The sequence below is a fragment of the Melospiza melodia genome, chromosome 1 (genome assembly GCF_035770615.1).
Source record: "Melospiza melodia melodia isolate bMelMel2 chromosome 1, bMelMel2.pri, whole genome shotgun sequence".
Classification (NCBI taxonomy): domain Eukaryota; kingdom Metazoa; phylum Chordata; class Aves; order Passeriformes; family Passerellidae; genus Melospiza; species Melospiza melodia.
The window spans coordinates 150,131,323-150,150,624 of record NC_086194.1 but is presented as its reverse complement, the minus strand read 5'-3'; the positions used below and the strand labels follow the sequence as shown (position 1 = coordinate 150,150,624).

At 39.5% G+C, this 19,302-nt stretch overlaps 1 protein-coding gene across 1 annotated transcript in view; it reads right to left on the bottom strand.

Annotated features, from left to right (window-relative positions):
* The window catches only part of RNF19A (ring finger protein 19A, RBR E3 ubiquitin protein ligase), a 57,291-nt gene extending 38,635 nt beyond the window's left edge, over positions 1-18,656 (bottom strand). The window contains exons 1-2 of the mRNA XM_063171714.1: positions 18,507-18,656; positions 15,437-15,591 (exon numbers count right to left, since the gene is read on the bottom strand). The gene's annotated coding sequence lies outside the window, so the exon portion shown is untranslated. The remainder of the gene's footprint in view (positions 1-15,436; positions 15,592-18,506) is intronic.
* Between the last annotated feature and the right edge of the window lie 646 nt (positions 18,657-19,302).

Genomic DNA, 19,302 nt, shown 5'->3' with positions numbered 1-19,302 from the left:
ATACATCTCAAAGGAAGAACCCTGTGAAATAAACCCATGCTCCTGCAACAGCAAACACAGACAAGGTGGTGGCTGAGAGGGCTGTGCATGGCAAAGCTTCATTTAAACCTTTCCATCCCTCCTCCCCAGATGTTGGTCAATAATTAGCAGGGGTTAAGGACCTGTAAACAGTCTCTTCTTTCCTTTTGTAATTTTCTTTTGCAGGTGCTTTAGTTTGACAGCAAAACTGTGAAGTAGGGACAACTGTCATAAAAAGAGAGATTTGGTTTAAAACCAGCTGTTACAGTCTACATCACCCTCAGTTCCTTCATGCAATCTTTTCTTCCTACTCCTCCTCACTTATCCTTTTTCCTTCTACCTCTTCTTGTTGCCTCTACCCATCACGTTTTCCTATACATCCTTTGAACTGAAAGTAGACAGCTCACACTTTGTCTCAAGCCTCTCATCCTGACAGCATCAAGAGCAGAAGGAAGCATTCTTCCTTCTCACTTGAGTCTCTGATCATTGACTTGATGCCCAGCAGCTGTGATACAAAATGTAAGTACCTCATCACTTGCTACGATGGCTGAAAAAGCGTGGCTGTATGTGAAATGTTCAGAACTTTGGTGCCACAACAATCAGTCTTTTAAGAAAATGCTCAGAACCACTTTCTAAAAATTTGCTATTCCTTGCAAATTTTCACAGAAATAAAATAAAGATGGAACAAGGCTTCTCTAAGAAAATAAAAGCAGAAGAAAATTTTAAAAACCCACCCCAACCTCTGATCCAAAATACAGACATTATAACATTCTCAGAGCAGTTGCACTATATTTTTAAACATTAGGAAACCTTTCCTCTGGATTCTCAAATATTCTCACAATATTTGGTGGGGTTTTTTTTTGCTTTAGACCAACTACATTTTGAATGAAATATAACAAGAAACTTGAATGCCTGGTTTCATAATGTGAAGTACTAATCTTACTTATAAAAGATAGTGTCAGTTCTAAGTATTGTATACACAATACTTGGAGCTTCTAACAAACTCCTAAAAAGAGGAATTCTTTGATGTTTACTTGATGTAGCGGCCCCAGTCCAAATGAATACCCACCAAGAATATTTCCCTTCTATCATACACTTATCACATGTGTAAGTGCTTTTTTTCATATATAGTATAAATTCTAAAAACAAAGCATGAAGAGAAAGGAGGCATCACTCATTTAAGGAGGCATCACTCATTTTACAGGCAGATGTTTGAAGCAGCCAGATAATGTGACTTGCCAAACTCTCAGAGAGACAATGCACAGAAAAGCTGACAATGGGCAGAGGAGAACACGTCTTAGCTCACAGGCAGGCTGGGACGGCAGCAATCATCAGCCTCCTCTGTCTGAGCTGCTAAGCACTAAGCCACAATAACTCCACAACTTGCTCTCCTTTGCTTGTACTCTGATATATGTAGCACACCAGGCCACTCAGCACCATGGGATGTCCTCAAAACCATTTAAAAATCCCACCACCATTTGGAACAGAAAAAAAGCATGTTTTTTGCTCCTTCATATGTAACTCCATCATCTGTTCCAAATATCCACAGACTGTGCCAGTACAAACAACTGGTTCTCTCTTTTATCTCCTGCTCACTTTACAATACCCTCCACAGGACTGACATCACTGGAGAAGGACCCTTTACATTTTCCTCTGCTTGGCAAAATACACACTCTGTAATGGCAGCCTGGAGGTATTTAATGCCATTCACAGGAATGAAGGAAAGACATATGTAGCTAGAAAGAAAGACAAACACTTGATAAAAAACAGACAAAAACAATTTCAAAGAATTTAATGTATTGACTCTGTAAATTGTAACAGGAAAGTGCTGATACCTTTAGAAGGAAAGGTTATGACAAAATGATTTTAAAAGCTTGAAGGCCTTGGTTTGCTTCTCCAAAGCGAAGCAATCTTCCCTAACCAAGAAATAAATATGTAAAAGGCCAAACCAGCTATATTATCATTCAAACTAATTCAGAAATGTAAGTCCTGAAAGGATTTCAACAATATACTACTGTAATCCCCAATTTCATTTTCAAAAAGCTATTTAGGCAATTACTTAATTCGATTATGTTTTGTAAAACAAACTGCAAACTTCCAACTGTCTACTAATTCATAAATTTGCAAATTACAGAATGAACTACATCATGCTAAAAAAACCCCTGTTGAAAGTGCTCAGGTACTTGATTGAAAGCGAGTGGATGTAGCTTTTGTCTAAGACATAGTCTTTCAATAGGAAGAGGCCAATCTGTATTTTTAAAGACCAATCTATATTTTACTCAAATATAAATCATACAAGATATTACAATTTTATTACATTTCAGGATATCAGTAGCCATGAGAAAACACATGTTGTTATTTAAATAAATCAACATTCCTGATTACCCTACAAGTTCACCAGGTCATAACAAGTCACTCCCAATTTTGAGTTCAGGATTCTCTCTGCAGCCTATGTAAGACTCCACTGTGCAAATGACAGGTGCAACAAATTCTCAATTGGTCCCAGGCCCTAAACGTGAACTTTTAACTTGTCAGAGTGGTTTCAGATTCAAAAAGTACATTTATCTCCCAGCCAGTATGTTCTAGTACCTTCTATACTGCCATGCATAGAAATACCAAATCTCTCTCTCAGCACTGTGAATACCCAAGAAAGTCTATGGCAATGAGCCCAACAGCCTAATGAAACACAAAAAACTCCAAAAATTGCTCCTTCAAAAATCAGTATTTAATTTGCCACTAATCCAACTGAATATATTCTTGTTCTCACACTATAATATGAGGACAGAAGTTCTAACTTATCCTTATCTTTCTAGTATCAGAACTGAATTTCCACCCAGAAAGATGTGAAGCCTTGGAACAGCAGTGCTACCCAGGGAAGTAAGAGCATGACCAGAGCTTGACAGAGGGAAGTACTGCATAAATCTCTGCATCATTTACAGCCACACACAGCCACCTGTAATACAGTCAATTACATATTTTCTAGATTTACAAACAGTTGGAGAATACTTGTTTCTCCTTTTGTCAATGGTCAGCAGAAAACCAGGAAATTAATCAGGCTGAAATAACAAGTCTGGAGAAGAAACACCATTGATTTTTTTGATCTTACATAAGATTCATTATTTTTTAAAGTGACAGAACTTCAACAGACAAATTGATCTAAAAATCGTAGTTTTAACAGATAGTAGAGTAACTATGGATTGTTCAGAAAAGGAAAACAGATTTGGGTCTTTTTCTTTATATTATGTCATATCACAGGTGTCTTTCTGATGCATCATGCTCCATATCCAGGTTCACTGACTGATGGAACACCAGCCAAGATAAGAAAGTTGGGAGGGCTGCCAAACAAGCATCAGTGCCAAATGACAGTGAACCCTTCATTTGCTTTCCAGCTTTGCCACACAAGAAGCTTTATTCCCAACAACTCCGGGCCTCCATTTCACAGACACGTTGTTGATAATGCATTTACATTTCACTAGGACTTCCTTCAATGAGCTGTGAGAAGGAACATACAATGACACCAACAAGCTCTGAAATCACTTTCCCATGCAAATGCAAAATCCTGTCATCTTTGAACACCATTTCTTCTGGTCTGTCCCATCTGCTATTTAAGAGGAGTGAAAAATAAGTAGGTTAAAAAAACCCCCAAAAAACAGAGAAGCTAGCTATTCAAGAGAAACCCTTTCTACAAAAAGTTAAAATGGCAGTCAATACCCAGATTATTTTGATTCAGGATGGCACATGGCATTTTAAGACAGCTGTCTAATTGCATATACAAAAGAACAACAGAACCAGACTATAACCCCAACTAGAGACCACAATAATCACTTGAATTTCAACTTTGCACCAAAATATTCTCCCTACCCCCCAGTCCCTCAATCAAAACTAATTTATGGGGGAAGGAAATTAATAAAATTGAATCCTGAACCGTTTTTGTCTTAATAATAAATTTTATGGCAAACTGACGGCACATTTTTTCTCATTTTGAAGCATTATTAAAGGTGGGATAGAATCACCCTGGAGCAGGCTGGATGTCTTTCAGCTGACTCTGATTTAATCCCAAGCTGCCAAGTTTTCACCAGCCACCCAGAGGGGTCAGAAACGAACTTGTCTCTCCAAACCAACATATAATTTATGTCCTTAACCATTCTGGGCTGAGGAAGCGACTTGGATTCAGACTGGTTTAATTTTAAAAGCAGAGGGGAAATTTGAACTCCTGTTATTTAAAGTATCAGCTACCAAAAGAAAAAGAATATAGGAGCACTCTGATCCTCTGCATATCAGTAAACTTTCTTAGTTTTTCCTCTACAGAACAGGGTGAAATAACTCCCTCTAATTTCAATATTCCCTTCTCATTACATATAACCTCTATAATAGTCCACACATTTTTTCAAATTAATTATTTTTTAAAGAAATCTAATGTTGTAACACCAATCCAATTATTCAAAAGAATTATTTTTATTCCAAATCTTATTTTTCCTCATTATTTCAAATGCCTCAGAAATATAGTAATTAGATATAGAATAGTCTGCAATCACAACTGGCAAGAAGGAGAATTTTTTAACTGATGCCTTGGATTTCAGATGTTCTAGTAACTCAAAGTCTGCCTTTTAAAAAAGAGTATTAACCCACAATTTTTGCTGAGGAACAAGCTAGTTATAAGCATTAAAACACACAGATAACCTTGAAGTTAAAATTTTACGGCCATATAAATGTGTATTAGTATCTCGGTTTTCCAGCAAATGTGTTGATTTTTATTTTTAATCTTTCCCAAAATATCAAATACATGATGAAAAGCAATATATTATATATACTATATTATAATGTAACTGATTCTAACCAATAAACAAGCTTGAGAAGAAAAGCTTCCTTAAAAAGGAATTAAACTAGCGTTATTCTAATGAATCAAAGTAGAATCTCATCTAGCTGTGACAGAGATTTCTTGTGCCAAATAATTTCTCAATTTTGATACAAATATTTAGTATTATGCCCTGAATAAAGGTAAGAGGAAGTCAGCCTTACTGAGCCAGGGAGAGCATTAAGTTAATAAAACATAGTCCTTGTATTTGTATGTAGTTCACACCTGCTCTGGCTTGTCAACAAGAATAAAATATTTCACCAATCATGGACTTGATAAATATTTCTCCAAAGTTACCAAAAAGCTGCTGTGAAATAGAGCTGAACTAGTAAAAATCTTGGAAATTACATTATTTCCAAGAGATTGCTGAAAGTACTTCATTACAGAGCGCAATATAAAAGGAGAAAACTTTTTATTAAAGTTTTGGTAACAAACCAAAGCAAACAAAAAGCATCACATCTTTTAAAATGCTAACCACACACTTATAGAGACATAGCAAGAATATTAAACACATGGCATCCCAGGAGAATGCGGGGAAGCAATCCTCACAGGTCAGCTCTGCAGAAGAAATGAACTGGCAGTGAAACCTCGACATGACAGAATTTCAGCAGCATTCAATACTGTAGCTGTTGTAAGAAAAACAAAAACAAAAGGGCATCCAACAATTCTGCATATTTGTATGCATTTGAAAATCAAGTATCTACAGACATCCTATTTAAGCAACCTTTGCCAGTAAAAACTATTCTATTTTAATTATATTCCTTAAGTAATGTCCTGGTTAAGCAAAGCATGAGATAGATACCATCTAGTCTGTTTTTGGGATACTCTAGGTAAGGAGTCACTGAAGAAGAAAAGACACTGCCCTGCAGTACCACTACAAAAAATTATCTGTATTGCCTCTTTCAACAAGAGAGCTCATCTCCATGGAAAACTTTTCTTTTTACACCACTACAATAAAGGTATGAAAAATTAAGTCCAGTAAACCTTTTCCAACACAAATTCACAGAATCAGTTATGTTGGAAAAGACACCCAAAACCATTGAGTCCTACTGTTAACCTAACACTACTAAGTGCACCACTAAACCATGTCCCTAATATAATCTAATTTGAGGTGTTTGACATTAATAGTTCTTTTGCTATGAAAGACTCAAGATGAAAATCCCTTCAGATTTATACATAAAATAAAAAATGTAAGATGGGAAGTTATGTTTGGTTTTTATTTATTTAAGAAAGGAAAGTTGTTTCACTTTTGAAAGAAGTACTTTGAAGTCAGGAGCTTCACTGTTTACTTGAAACCATTTATTTCCTCCTGCAGTTCCAAAGAAAAACGTTACACAAATACATTAGAGGAAGCAGGTGTGTAATTTCATTGAAAAGCTATTTAAACTTCTGAAAAACAAACTTTGTCAGTGCAGGAGATCTTTCAAGCATTTCCTTATGTTACCTGCTAGAACATATAATTTAATATTTATCTTGCTACTTTATTACAAGAAAGCAATCACAGGGTATTATTTCACAGTACCAGCAAGCCATGCATGCTCTGTGGCCCTAAGCATAAAATAAATGATCACGGTGACAAGAAAACAGTAAAGTCACTTCAAGCTGTAAATATATTAAGAAAATCCTCAGCATCACCAAAATAATGTAGTAAAATATCTAGGGATATGATAGTTCAAACAAGCTAACAACACAAAATCCCCCTTTAAACTAGATTGCATAATTCCATGAGATGCTACATCACTTGTTTTCAATGTGCCCTCAGTTTCAGTTCAAACATACTTCTTGTTTTATAAATCAGTTATCACTGAAGTTACAGTAACATCTGGACTTGCTTAAGACTAATTAAGCTAAATATACCTTTAAGAAATGTATTTCAGCATGAAAAAATGCATTTACAAAATTATATTGATGTGCAATTAGGCAGCTTGCAGGTTTTTTGTATTTTAACATAAATTCCTCCAAAAATGCACAAAGCAACTCAGTGTGGACAGAGACATGGATTGACATGAATGTAGGTAGATATGCATGCATTTAAAAATATTAAAATATTTAAATACTAAAGAGAATACAGCTTTTCCAATGTACAGAGGCTCTGGTATAGAGGAACTTTATGCTCAGTAAGCTTCACTACATATTTTCAGATCCTACAGAAGCAGCCCCGACTGAATTAGCTTCAGAGGGTTAAATAAGTACAAGCAATGGCCCATGCTATCTCTTGTTGCAGGTTAACCCACCCTGAAGCACCAATTCAGAACAGGACCACCTTTCACTCTTCAGAGTGAGGTCAGGCGTTTGGTTTAAACTGCCTGTAGCAGAGGTTTAAGCTAAATTTTGGATGTGAATAGGAGCAAGGACACTCACTGCGTTATATGAATGGCTGTAGGTTAGTAAATTCCAAGAGAAAGTCATTAATAAGTAGAAGGTGGTAATGAGTATTAACATTTTAAATCACTGTGGTTATTTGCTAAATTAACAATGTCCTGCTAGCCAAGTTTCCAAACTAGCTTATACACTAACTCCAGAAGGCAATCATTTACCAGAACTCACTCTACAGGTGCTGGATACCGGCAGCACACAACAGAGTACAGCAGCCCTACAAAAGCAGCAGCAGGCTTGTAAAGCAAGGATGGATACAGCACCTCATGGTTAAACAGCAGATGTTATGGGGGAGGAGAATGCAAGCACACAGCCAGATTAAGTCCAACTGGAAAAATATAACCATGCTATTGAAAACAGAAAATAAAGTAGTAAGTTTAATGCACTGTGACCCACCTCATTTTTAGAGTTTAGCAAGTAATTTACTTCAAAAGAAGTATTTTCTTGTTAAAAGAAAGGCTAGTTACTATTATGACTGCCTGACACTTCCCACTCTAACATCCTATTTTCCAACCTGCTTAGAATCTTCTCAAGCAAACTGGGCTGAAAGTTATACACTAGAATGTTCTTTAGAACTCTTATTTCGACCAAAGTACTTAAGACAATAACAAAAAAAAACCACCACAGCTCAAAAAACCACAACAATCTAATGGAGAAAATTATCCTGGAAGAGAAAATAAATCAAAAACTTGCAGTATTTTCTCTGGAAATGTTCAACACTAGCACACTGAAGCTGGAATTTGAATTCTGGCCTGTATAACTTGGATGTACATTTTATCACCCTTCCAGCAATGCGAATATACCCATGCTTGCAAGTTTTTTGGAATATGAGAAATATGAGTCTTCAGCAAAGAGCATGTGTTTTATTTGCTAATATCTCTACTAAACTTGATCCAGCCTAGAACTGAATAGAATCTTCCTTTCACTTCCAGGTGAACAATATGCCTTGATCAAAGTACCAGAAAATAAAGGTAGGAAGCTGATTTATCCTTTCCAACATCCAACTAACAAGTGGCAGCAATGTAGAAGAAACTTCAACCAAATGTGGAGAGGGTGGGATTTCAACCTAAACTGTGTTGCAATTTTAGCAATAGTCAAAGTGGTGGCTGCCAGAAAGGCAGAAACCTGCACCGAAACTGGATGGTTGAACAGCAACTCCATCAGAGCATGCTAACGAGAAAAATATAAGAACAAAAAAGGGGACTGCAGAGTGAGGAAGCCATCAGTTGTTGTTTGGGGAATTAATCTGTAAACTTTAGCACAAGTAATAAGAGATTATGTATGAGAGACAGAACAGACTGCTGATCACAAACACTGGAGGAAAACAAGCCAACAAAGGCAAGAAAGATTCTACAGAATAGTTGAACAGGAAACAGAAAGAGAAAGCCTCTCCAAATCACAGGAGAGAAACAGGAAAGACATCAGATTAGGTATTGAAAAGGATATGATTTTAGATCAACTAAGGTATCAGCCTAAAAAAAAATCTTAACTGGCTAAATATGAACAGGATTTGCATAAAACGCTATTAATGATGCAGAAAGTGAAAGTTACATTGCCAGTGACAAAAAAAAAATCAGCAGAAGCAGCTTGTACTTTCAAAGTAAGCCTTCCTCTATTGCTCATCCTCTACAGTCCAAAGGCAGAGATAAAACACTCTACACAAACACATGGATCACACTGTCTTGGGTCAATCCCTATAAAGCATGACACAGAATTATTAAATACTACTAGCTCAAACAGCAGCAGTCTGCCTAGTGAGTAGTTTCCAAACCTCCTGATATGACTTCAATTATTTTTAATGGATAGAAAACAACACACAAACTACATTAGAAATAATTCTCTTTACTTGATGAAGTTGCATTTGGAAATGATTGCTGAAGTACATTATGACAGTTTAACTGCATGGCTTTTATCCCTTCCCCCCCCAGTACTATCTTTGCCTGGTACACACTTACCAAGTCACTGGTCAGGATTTTGTTTATTCTTACTCACTGTGCTCCCCCCAAAATAAATAGATAAACAAACAAATAACTACTGCATAATGCTACATTGAAAGCAGAAATTGATTTCCCCTAAGCCATTGCAGAGCACCAATATTTTAGATTCATGTTGCTGAAATAGTCAAAACCATACTCATTCCACTGAAGTAGCATGGTTATTATCCCTGTTAACAGATGCAATATTAGAATGTGATTAAGGATTAATTTATTTACCACCTCAGATGTCTGACCTGACATAGCCTAAATGAAACTAAGTTCTTGGGCGTGTTACCCAGTACATATGATCAAAGATACCTGCAGTATCAATAGTGTACACACATCCCTACCCCCACCACACACGGCCAAGATTCAGATGTCTATTTCAGACAAGATAAAAATCTTTTTTTGCTCTATTTGCATTATATCTCTTATTCAATGGAAATAATTGCCCTAGAGACTAGGTTTATTTCTGCCCAAAGTAGATGGATGCCCCAGTAGAGACAGCAACTGTATTCTGAAAAATGCCTCTGCAGGGGGAAAAAACTCAAAAAATCACAGCTGTACAATTAAGAACAGTAACTTAATAAAGTTAGGCACAAATGAAAATCCAGCTATGGTTGCTTCTTCAACTTTAATTCTGGCCTTTCTTAACATTTGAGACTTTTACCTGAAACCTTAAAATTACAATTAATTGCATACAGTGGCAGAATCTGTTTCGCTCTCCATTTGCATGTGCAATCCTTCACATTTCGAAGCAATTACAAGCCAAACCAGTCATGTAATTGCTGCAGAAGGCACACCTTGCCCTTTCTGGTATTTCTGGTGCATTCATTATCATGGTTTCTGAGAAACAGTTAAACTACCAGCATCCTAGAGCTATTTTCCCTGTCTTTACAATAGACAGAGTTCTTGCATTCTATACACAATGAAAACCTGAGCCATTCCTCACCTACAAAATGCACTGTTTTGCAGAATGAACATAGATAAGTTAAGTTATTCCAAGTAGGTACTGCCTTCAATAAAATATACTCAAAGCCATACTCCAGTCAACTGTTTTTATGACTTGACACTTGTGATAATGAAGTTAAATCTAATAAACCCCCTTTTTTTGAAGGAAAATCAGATCACCAAAACAAGACTTCATCATCTAATACTCCAAAATCACCCATATCAGGGTACTAATCCACAGTAACACTGTATAAAGCACCCTATTTCAGAGATGAACTTTAAAGGTGAATACCTCTAACTTCAAAAGGACTGCATTTTACAGTTTCACTACCCACAGTGCATTTTTACAGATAAAAGCATCAATCTACCCAAGGCTTCCCCTGAAGTGTTGCATTTCTCTTCACTGCGCTGCCAATTGGAAGCTCCTTCCTTTTGGGATTCTAATTTATTCTCTCACTGAATGATTTTTAGGACAATAAAACTATTCATCTGCATACTTAGAGGTGCATTTTCATCATTTCATAAGAAATATCAACCATATAAAATATTCTTTATTACCAATATCTTTTTTTAAATTTTTATCCACCACAGAGAAACAAAAGCAAATTTACAGATAGTTTAAGAGACTTCATCCCACAAATGCAGCATAGTGTGGCTTTTACATTAATTGTGCATATGTAATTTTCCATAAAGTGGCTTTAAAAAGCATATAGTGCAAAGATCCCCACAGCTTGTGAAAGATAATTTAGGTTGCAACTGTTACTTCCAAATTATTTGTTACCCTTAAAACAGAAAGGTAATATTGTATGACGTTTGAGATAAGAAAAAGGATATGACTGTATAGACCTAAAAAAACCCCCAGCAGTATTTCACACCTCAGAAACAAAACAGAAAAAAGGAACAATGAAAACAAAACCATGTCACTGTCTTAGTGTTTTACTCAATCAGCAGTTCTTGGTCTAGATCCAGCCAAGATATTATGCTGATTAGGACAGGGTGTAGGAGGTAGGAAGAAACTGTTTTCACTGCTTACAGTTTTAAAGAAAAAGCTGTGGCATTGCTGGGCAGGACTAAACAGGATGCTTCCATTTCTTAACCCATTCCCCAGTAAAAACACCTCCTGCAAAGCTTAAACTTATCTTCTGCTGTTGAATTAATCTGGCACATCATATACCTTATCTACTAACTAAGTTAAACACTGAAAACAGGGAAGTTTCTTCTTCATTTCCCCGACATACAGGCAGCATGTAATCCTAATAATCTAAATTCTTGCAAAGCAGGATATTTCTCGTTGTTTACCCTTGTTCTCGTTTCATGACTTAGTTAATCCATTACCTAATTTATCTTGGAATCATCTTTAATTGTTAATAATGGAAAGACTCAGGACTCCTGTGCTGAGTTTACAAGCTCTCTTCTATTCTTGCCCTGGCAGAATTTCTGCCTGGTGTCAGGTCACAGAAGGCGAAGTCTACTTTTCTTCAGCTACACTGAAGAAACCACCACAAAGTCCAAACAAAGCATACTGGCACACAAAGGGAGAAAAGTGCAATTGCAAATAGGAATAGGAAGGTAAAGAAAGAAAGGAGATTAAAAAAAAACCAAACTAGTCACTTTATGAGGAAAATACTTTTAGTCATTAGGTACTAAAACCTCTCAATCAAAAAGCAGATGGCTTAAAACCATGCTGGTATGAAATGAAGAGCAGTGTGCACAACAGCTTTTTAGGTTTCCCCTCTATGTTGTCCCACGGATAAAACTTACACTGACTGTAAAATCTAAAATCTTACACTTCAGTAAAGCAACAGCCTGGCTTCACAGACTTTAAGCACTATCATTCCCTTCACTTAAAAAGGAGCTAGAAGCTTGATACATCCATCTCTGACCCTGAGTAAAAGGGCTCCTGGTCTCTCAAGATGTTTTTAGCAATATCATATAAAGGAAAGCTTACCTTCTTTTGAAAAAGGCAAAAAGTAAGTATCTGATACAGCTTCACAGGTAAAATGAAAGTGAAAAGGTAGCTGCTTGTCTCAGTAAACTGAAGCAAGGTCTCCAACTCAGGGAAAAAAGGTAATTGAAAATGCTTTATTCTGTTTATATTTGACATAACAGATAGTAGAACACAAAATCAGAGCACCTCCACTAGGACACACAGTGGAGAACACTTTGATTAAAGTAATTTTCCCAGTACACAATCTAAAAATAAAGTAACCTTCAACACACTCCACCTTCCAGACACATTTCTTTGCATTGATCAATGTATTAGACTGCTTATCATGGAAACATGAAAGGCAGCCTCAGAGTAAGATAGTTCCCAATCACTGACCAGAAGAAAACGTTTGTTATCAGGCTTCAACTTGCCAGTAGAATGATGCCACCACAATCACCATTTATTCCCATCCAAATGTTCTTCCACTATCAGAAGTCTGAGGGACACCTGGAAGTTCCCTACATAACACATCTTGATATGAAGGAGAAAATCCAAACAGTATGTTGCAACAACCACTCTCTGTCAGCACTGTCACTTATTATACACAGTTCCTGTACAGATGTTAATTAATACTCAAAACATTTACTGGTAAAGTCCTATTAGATCTTGATACAAGGAAGAGCTGCCACACTGAATAGGGCCTTGGCACATGGCCCTAATTTGCAGGTCATAAAAAGTCTAAAGCACTCCTCAACTATCTAATTTACACAAAATAAAAGCCTTCTATTTCCTAAAAAAAGTATAAATGTTTCTTCCTGAGATTGAGTTCTGAATGGCAATACTGCAGAAGATCTGCCAAAACATCCCTCCCCTTGTCCAGTTTCACAGAAATATACAGTGAGTTCTGTGCACCATGTACTTTTAGCAAAGGAAACAGATGAATGACGCATTTAGGCACAGCAACACCAATACTCTTTTCCTCTGGAATGCAACTCTTATGGTGCAATGAAAGACTCTTATTTGTCTAAGAGCAGTTAACAAGGTTATTTTGTATAAATACTTAAAAATAAAAACAAGGCACAGCAGCACTAGTGCTGTGGCGCCATCATATCCAGAACACTAGCAGGCAGCACTGCCAAAGCCCCATGCCTCAACCAAAACCCTCAGTCCCATCTGAGCCTCCACTGTTCACAAGATCCCTAAGGTGCAAGACCACTTTGCACTCCCTAAAAAAACATTTCTTGAAAATATGTGTAAATTTGTCTCACCAGAAGTCAGACACAATGCACCTAAACACTACAGCTGGAACGGTCTGACATATTAAGCATTGTAGGATAAAACAAAACTTCATTACTTGATGTGGCTCCTAGAGTTTGTTTTTATGTGAAAAAGCTGATCATTAACCAAGAAACTTAAAAGTGGTAATTTTATTTGTTAAGGATATGCAGCATCAGTGAAACACAATGAGAACAAACAACATGATTCTTACTGCATACAATTTCCCCAGAGTTAGTCCTTTTGCTGAAGCAGTTCTTCATCCACTAAATGGAACAACAGAAGGGGACAGCTAGGCGCTCCAATTTAGAGAAAGCTCTAATCTGCCTTATGGGAGCAACTAAAGGACCTATGGAAAAATGTTTGTTTAACAGTAATTTGTCTCAACTATAAATGGAAGCAGAACAGAACTGACATAGTCCCACAATGACAGTTTGTGCTGAACAATAACAGGATACTTGCATTAACAGAGTTGTGCTCTATTTAGGAAGCAAAAACAAGTGACTATACCAAACTCAATTGGTACAAACATTTATTTCTGCAAGGTGCCCTTTAAATGTCTTGCTAAAGACATCATATGGGAATATGCTGGCCTCTAAAGAGAGGAAGTTTTAATGCCTGAGGAAACACCTGTATATATGAAACGTTAAGCTCATTTCACTAGGTCATTTTGCCAAGTAGCTTTATGTTAAAATAACTCTTATATCAGCTTTTCAGACTGGTGCAGTATGTCCAGATGCAAAGTGAATCTCTGGAAACTTGCCCTTCAAAAAAACCCAAAACCCCACAACAACAGTTCTCATTTTGTGTCTGGCTACATGTCCAACAGGAGGCTACCAGCTTCCCAGCAGGTGATTGACTTCAATCTACAGTTTAAAAGTGAAAAAATCTACAGTAATCCTTCCATTACAAAAAAAAGTAACCTAAAATGTAAGTACTCCTGCTTTTTCTTGTTCCATGGATAAGCCCCAAGGTATGGTTAATTCTTCTAAGAAGTATGCTACAACATCAATGAAGGTAAAGCAAAACAGACACACAAACCCCTTCTCACTTGCCATAATGATGGAAGACCTAAGGGTCATAACACAAATGACATCTCACAGCTCAGCTGTGGGGCTTTTCTTCTTTCTACAAATTCTACTTTGAAAACTCAAAAACCATTCTAAACCAGCTGGCATAAGACATGCTCACAACAGGAAGACAAGTTCTTGTAGAGCCCTGTAATATTCTAGTCCCACACAGCATTTACAGCTCTTTCTAGATACCCATTGCTTTGAATCAGTACTTGCATTAAGAGGAAAAAAACTAGAAAAAACAAGCAACTCATGCCAGAGAAGGACCAGCAACTAAAATCAAGGTAAAACACAGTTATGAAGTGCTTGAGAACCACCAGAAACGTACATGGAACAATCAAGATCACTGAAGAAAAGACTAAGGCACCTTATGACTCAGATGAACGAAATCTCTTCCACAAAGTCTCTTTCCATCAACTAAAAAATAAACTTACAAAAATATCTGCAATAATGAGGTGAGCATTAGTTTACACAAGTTTGAAAGAAATCTGTCAATACATAAATACCAGCAACAGACTAAACACCTATTTATTATTACAATGCACCAAGAAATAAAATAAAATTTTTAAGGGCCTGAAGAAATCTGCTGAAGTAATCCCTCAAGTAAATACTTAAGGGGGAAGAGTGTAATTTTACTTGAAAGTTTCTTTCTGGGTTAAAACAGACCACAACAGTATCTCAAGTGTAATCTATATACAACACACAAAGGTATATGGTTTTCCTTAAAGATTATTTAATTGATGATTTAAAATAAAAACTACTCGAAATTAACTAAAATTAAAGAATAAAACTTCCACTTCAGAGACTCATGAAGAAAAGGAAGTCTCCTCTTGCAAAAAAATAGGAACATTAAAAAAAACCCTAAACAACTGTTTTAAGAGGTACTGGTACAGCCTCTTCCATATTCTTCCTACTTGGGGAAAAATGGTAAATTGCAACACTAATAAAAACAATCAGTTCTCTAAGATTGAATGTAACTTTTTACCTTCTTGGTAGAAGTCTATCTCCAGGAGCAATTCACATGCTTTTAGCAGTAAGATCCAACACCAGTCCCAGGGTCTTGAAGCTGTATTAGGTACACCAGTTTATTCAGCTACACATCTTCCATCAGCTAACACAGAAGGCACAATGGAAACGCAGCTAAGACAAACACAAGACAAAAATCTAAAATCAACTTCTATATAGATAAGCCAGTGTTAAAACTAATACTTTTACTAATCATTCAAAGATGACCAACCATTCAAGATGCACCAACCCTCAGAAAGAACTGGACTGACTCACATCTCAGCTACTAACCAAAAATCACACTAGGAGTAGAACCCAAAACATGTATCCATCAGTTCATTTAATTCAGGTATTTGAATTTATTCTGCTAGGCCAGTACATGATGTTTAGGTACAATTCACAAATCTAATCACAAATCACAAAGCTAATATGGATGTCTGACCATGGGCCAGAGTAAACTGACCCCATAATGGAGAGCACCAGCTTGGCTAAAGGCCATCAGAGGACAGTGGTCCAGAGTACTAAAGCTGTACTTCAGAGCTCAAACATCTTTCTTAGTGCTTCCAAACCAGGATTCAGAAGTCCTATGAAAAGATTTAGGCATCCTACACTGTCATCCTGGAAGGAAGGGGAGTGGTGTTTGTTTTGGATCTTTAAAAGGAATAGTTTAGTAAGACTAAGCACAAATCAAACAGGCCCAGTAAACAGGGGAGAAGACTCTACCTACTGTACTAGTTAGGAAGAATCACCTACTCACCAAACAAATTCAGTCTGAAGTTTTTCTCATAGTAGCTCCCCTGTTTCTCATAGGGGAATAGTAGCTAAATGCTGTTAATTAAGAATATGGGAGAAGAAAACCATATAACATATATTTTCCACCACAAAAGACTCTACCTAACTGCCAGAAGAATTCAAGGGCTTGTGTTCTTTCACAGGTTGATAATATTTACATAAATCAAGTTTTCCTAATGCATTTTTTAAATGTTAACTGGGAATCTCATAGCTAAGGGAGTTTAAATGATTCATTTACTAATGGAGAGACCAGAATTTGTACACACTACGAAGGTAAACAAATACATCTGTCAAGCATCTTCTTTCCTCCCAAGCCTCAGCTAGTACAATTAATCAAAATCTGATGATTGCTCTGCATAAGGAATGTGTCATTTGTCTGACAGATTTAAGTTGAAGGGGAGAGAAGAAAAACACACTTAAACATTTCAACTCCTTCTTTTAGGAATTATGATCTTATATCCACAAAATCAAAAATAGCTGACAACATAAACATAACAGCTTGAATTCAGCATTTTATAAATGCTGAATTGTATAAAATGCAGTTGAAACTGGCATACTTCAAGAAATATGCACACAGAAGAGTTATACATATGTAAGCCTTTTACTGAACTCGTTTTTAAGATCAGCATTATTATCATTGTGCAAAAGCAAAACTTTCATTTTCTGGACAAACAGGCTGAGTTCACAGGCAATTAAGAATAAAAAAGTGCTTTCTCAGCTTTCTGAAAGCTTGAAGTACAAGCATTTAAATGTTTACAGTTAAATAAGTACCAGATTTTGTAAACTGTTAAGTAATGTTACCCAGCCATCATTTCTAAGCATTCAAGTGAATTCTGTTAGGTGGGCAATTCAGAATTTTACTTCAGTCTGACCTGGATATTAAACCAGAAACTTTCTTTTCCAACGAATTTAAAAAGTAACATTTAATCAGACAGTGAAATATGGTTCTCTGACTAACAAAAAGATTAGTGAGTAAAAAAACATTGAGGGAGAAAATTAATTCTCAAAATTAATTTATGTTTAGTTTTGTCTCCAGAATTAAGCCCTGCAAGATGTGTTTCCCCAAACTGTGCTTAATAAAATAATGCTATCCTTGATGACAGTTGAGACAGAGCTCTAATCAGTACCAATGCCAACTACAGTATTTCAATAGAAACAAGATTTGTTGTGTTCCTCATGGAAAAACACAGACATATATCCAATAAGCAACCACAAGGGCATGAAGGCTTCAAATTTTGATTTCTCAGCTCAGCACTAACAGCATTCTACTACTGTCCCCATAACTCCATTCCACTCCTACCCCTCTGGCAAAGCTCCATTTCTTTCTGTCAAGAGGCAGTCCTGGAGCAGAACGAGAAAGGCAGAAGGAGCCTTCCCTTTGCCAGCCATCACCTCTTCAGCTCACTTACATGCACGCTGGCTTTCACACAGTTTGTTACCAATTCTTCCCTATCTTTCAAGGTGCGCCTGCAGTAGCTGCTGTGTGTCTAGCAAACTGCTAGGTGGAAAACTCCCAGCTTTGCAGAAGGACCTATGCAAGGAAAACACCCGGCAGGACGCGGGCTATTCCCACTGCTTGTCCCCCACCGCCTTCACAGCCGAGATGCACTACCCCTGCAAACTCCTCCGACCCACCGGATCCGGGCAACGCACACGGAGAGGTCAACGAGAAGCTCTCCGGGGGGAGGTGCGAACGCTGCCCCCGGGGTGCTGGAGGCCCGGGAGCTGCTCGCGTTCCCCTCCCCGTGCCAGGTCTGCCGCTGCCCCGCAAGTTCCAGTGCCGGAGTTCCCAGGCCCCCGGGCCGCTGCCGGGCGGTGGGAGCGCGGCGCCGGCCGAGGGGCCCCGCGGCCCACCCAGGCTGGCGGCGGGCGGCAGCTCCTCCCCGCACACCGCGTCGGGGCCGAGCGGGACCCACCCGGGGCTCCCCGAGCCCTGGGGCCGGCCGTGCCCCCCTCCTCCGCCACGGGCCGCTGCGCCCGGGGGGAGACAATGGGCACGATGACTTCACCCTCCAGCAATGTGAGCAGCAGCGGGGGACGCCGCCGACTTCCCCCCGGCCCCCAGGACGCTCTCGGGCCCTCTCCCCCCCGCGCTCGGGCTCCCTCCCAGAGGCGGCTCCAGCTCGGAGGTTCCGCTCCACCCATCACCCGCCGCCACGCTCAGGGCGGCGGCCGCCGGCGGAGGCCCGAGCCGGGGGACGCCGCCACCGCCGGGCCCCTCGGCGCCCCCCGCCCCGCCGCGGACCCACCCCCGGTACCTGTGAGTCGGCCGGAGGAAGCGGCGCTGCTCCGCCCGCCCGAGCCCGGCGCCGCGCAGGAAGCGCCTCCGTGTGTGTGTGTCTATGTGTGTGTGTGTCTATGCGTGTGTGTGTGAGTGCGAGTGAGGAACGGAGGGGGCGGCACCGCCCGGCCGGGGCGGGGCGGGGCGACGCGGGGCCGGGGCCGGGGCCGGGGCTGCCCGGCAGGGAGGCGGCGCCCGGACCGTCGGTTTCCGCGACGCGCTGAGCTCAACGCGCACGGCGGTGCCGCCCCTCGCCCGCCCCCGGCTGGGCGGCCCCGGCGGCCGGGAGCGTTGCGGACCCCGCGGTGGGCCCGGGGCGCCTCACGCGGTCCCCGCTCGCTGCCGGCCCCGGCGCCGTGCGGGGGATGCTCGGAGCCGGCGGGGTGGGTGTGGTGTCTCTGCCCCCGTGGCGGGGGACGCCGCAGCGCTGCTAGCCGCAGTAGCAGCACAAGGTACAGCGTTATATGCGTGTACAGTTCCGTGGGCTTCACACCTATGGAAATGGAAAAGTGCGAGGCGAAGAATGAACTATCGGGGCGTTTCAATAGGTCGTGCTGCTGAGCGCTGATTCACTTGCCAAAATGACAAAACCTTGTTTCCGTGCTGCGAGATACAGATTTACCTTCTTTACCCCCCCTCCCCCCCCCGCCATTTGAAACAGAAGCCGCCTCAGAATTTGCCCACGAGCCCCCATCTGTTCCTTCAGGCATGGCCCTGTTCTGCATTGAGCTGCGGTCGGCCCGGGCGTCCCGCAGCCTGGGCTGCCTCCGGCC